We start from the raw sequence: 3212 nt of genomic DNA on the forward strand, positions 1-3212 counted from the left end.
CGGCTTTTCGATCGGTTTCAGAGAATGTTCAAATTCGGCCATATTATGAGCCCCAAGATCAGAATTCGACTCAACGTAGTACTTGAAGTCACTGTTCCCATTACGTCATGTACATTTACACACAGTCTGTTGAAGCACTGAAACATCGATTTTCGGCGAATTCAACAAGCGAAATGTGAAAATTCGGCGAAAAGATGGGTGATTTCTTCAAAACCACTTTTTTCTGCGAATTTTTCGGCCGGCCGAATTGGGAAATGCCTACTATCCATGCAGGTGCATTAGATGCATATTTCTATTTTGATCGGGATACAGTAAGAATCAACCGGCTACGCCGGTATCATACAGTATCATGCATCAAAACAATTATTGAAGGGGTGTCACAGTGAAGCAGTGTTGCTACGCACCGCAAATCCCCTCTGCACTGCACCGAATCTATACTGGAGAATCCAGAGTGACCAGCAAAGAGTCACAACCCGCACGTATCCAGTCACACTAAGGCATATCCACCATTCCCCACATATTCACTGTAACAAAACACAATACTGTTTACTATAATGCACTTTTATTTAAATAGACTTGGATGAGTCTGTAGAAGAGAACACAATGCACGCACACGCATGCATGCGCGGACACACACACACACACACACACACACACACACACACACATCTAGGTTATAGTGCTATACACGTATCTAGGGTTTAGGAAGCACGAGAATATGTCGAAGCACCCACGCATACCCCTTCATGCAGTGTACTTCAGTAGCCCAACACATTACGACTGCTCAGGACCATCACAAAACACATTACGACCGCTCAGGACCATCACAAAACACCACACACTGTTACTACACTGCATACACAGTTACTACACTACGCCTGTTACAAGTACTTACAAATAATTTTGAAAACAAATGGCACATCCCGAAGACGGCAGCTAGCTCCAGACCTTCATACATACGTCATCATCATCTGTAAAACCAAGCATGAGCGCACACAAACACTATTAGTGTCACGAATACGGAAGCAGGGTAAGACAAGAGGATACGAAACAAGTAAGTATCGCTATAACGAGGAGGATAAGTATACATGTAGACAGAGCAGTGCTTACTTACAGGGTCCGGATACGCTCCATGGCATCCCGGTAGTCGGACTGCAACAGCAGCCCGACTTGCCGGCCCTCCCAGTAACGGGCCCGATGGGTCGCACCCGCCAGGTGCGCGGCCACGGCCTGGCCTCCCACCAGCCTTTCTCCACTGTAAAAACGAAAGAAACCGCAGAAAGCACAGTGTCATAGAGCTCTTTTGTTGGGGGAGAGAGCTAGGAGCACTGCACACTTACCATTTGTCGCAATATATTATAAGAAAGAGGCGGCGCTTGACGCACCGCCTCAGGTGTTGAAACAGGGGTACTACCCCTGTAAGGCGAACGCCACAGTGACACGTGAACGTCATTTCTACAGACTGTTTTCAGGATAATGATACTGAAGTGAAGGTGTGAACCGCAAAGCAAGACCTTTACCTTCTTCCTGTCAAATTCGCTCCCCAGCTGCATACCGACATCATCCGCTAAAACCCAATCATACCAAGTAACGCAAAGGTCATCAGTTGACCTTTTGGACTTTTCAACTCTTATCCAAAACCACCAAGAGGAAAAAACCAGGATGAAGAAGACGTCAGTTGTAGAAGCGTTTGTGGAGGAGTTGTTACATTATTCTCAGTAAATAGATATGGCTGATACATTCGGTGTAGACTTGGACGACCGGTCGTGGTCTCTCACCACGGGTCCTTTACTAATAGAAAGGCGGACGCCAATAAGAACAGTTGTGGAGTTGGCAGATCAAAACGCGCAGCAAGAAATTTGGCACGTCGATGGTAGACTCCATCGGGAGGACGGACCAGCTCTTGTTGATAGTAGGGGAGTGTCCGCCTGGTGCTATGGAGGTCGCCTTCATCGCGTTAATGAACCGGCTTGGATAGGACGGGGTAGCATAGAGTACTACCTCAACGGCGCCCGTCATAGAGCCGGCGGTCCTGCAGTCAGTTATTATGACGCCACATGCGGTATTCTACGGTGGTATCACCACGGAAGACTCCACAGGTATGATGGCCCTGCAGTGGAAACATTTTCAGACCTTGGTGAAGACTCTGAGGGGTTCTACCGACACCGCGAAGAGTGGTATTGGAATGGCGTCAGACAAAGGATCGGCGACGGCCCTGCTCTGACGGAGAGATTTGATGGCGCCTATTTGCTGGAAGCCTGGTATGTCCAAGGGCGTCTACACAGAGTAGACGGACCAGCCAGGATCACTCGGAGTGATGATGGTATCACCATCCAGTGGTATTATCACGACCGGCTCCACAGGGAGAATTCGCCAGCCGTGATACGCAGGGAAGGTAACAACCGTGTACGGGAGTGGTACCGATACAACCTTCGGCATAGGGAAGATGGGCCTGCTTTCATCTCTCAGGAGGAGGAGGGTATCTATCAGTGGTACCTCAACGGGGTGTATTACGGTGACCACCATCAAGACCAGGCAATACACCCCATGGAGCTGCAGCACATCAATGTAGTGCCTACTAAGGTAGACTCGTCAGCAATAAGTCATGAGCCCATTTGTGTGATTTGTCAGGATACCCTGAACCGTCCTCTATCCAAGTTGGAGTGTGGTCATGAATTTCACTTCCACTGTATCAAGGAGTGGATCAGTTCTGCCTCCAGCCCAACTTGCCCAACCTGCCGCTACTCCATGACTGCTGAGGACTTGGTTGAGTTCTTGTAGTAATACATGACACCGCTGCGTGTAGGCGACTACGAATGACCAGTCATGTGCTACAGATGGACACGGACACGCCACCCTAAGTAGCCATGAGCGGCTATTTGGACAAGGACAACAAAGCACCTCGTGGGTGGCCAAGGTTGACACTAGCTACAAGTCTGGTCGCTCAGTTGAATAAGCTGGGTGTGCCCATGAAGACCATGCAGAGGACAAGACAGACTGGAAGAAACTGTGCAGCTCGACACTCGAGGACAAATCAGTATCAGCAGCTACTACACCTTGCTGATGATGCTCACAAGACAGAAGTGGGGAAAAAACTGAATTTCTTTATTTAGTGCTCAACTACGCGAAATGTGTTATTATTATTATTATACATGTTCAACTGTAATCAGTCTGGCTGACTGCCATTCTCTACCACACATTACCGGACACTG

At 48.4% G+C, this 3212-nt stretch overlaps 1 long non-coding RNA gene across 1 annotated transcript; it reads right to left on the bottom strand.

Annotated features, from left to right (window-relative positions):
* Nucleotides 1-561: 561 nt before the first annotated feature.
* On the bottom strand, nt 562-1236 carry LOC135821429 (uncharacterized). The gene is made up of 3 exons (XR_010554346.1): nt 1115-1236; nt 896-971; nt 562-586 (listed from the first exon to the last, which is right to left on the bottom strand). It is a non-coding gene; the product is annotated as an uncharacterized LOC135821429 (long non-coding RNA).
* Between the last annotated feature and the right edge of the window lie 1976 nt (nt 1237-3212).

The sequence above is a fragment of the Sycon ciliatum genome, chromosome 7 (assembly GCF_964019385.1).
Source record: "Sycon ciliatum chromosome 7, ocSycCili1.1, whole genome shotgun sequence".
NCBI lineage: Eukaryota > Metazoa > Porifera > Calcarea > Leucosolenida > Sycettidae > Sycon > Sycon ciliatum.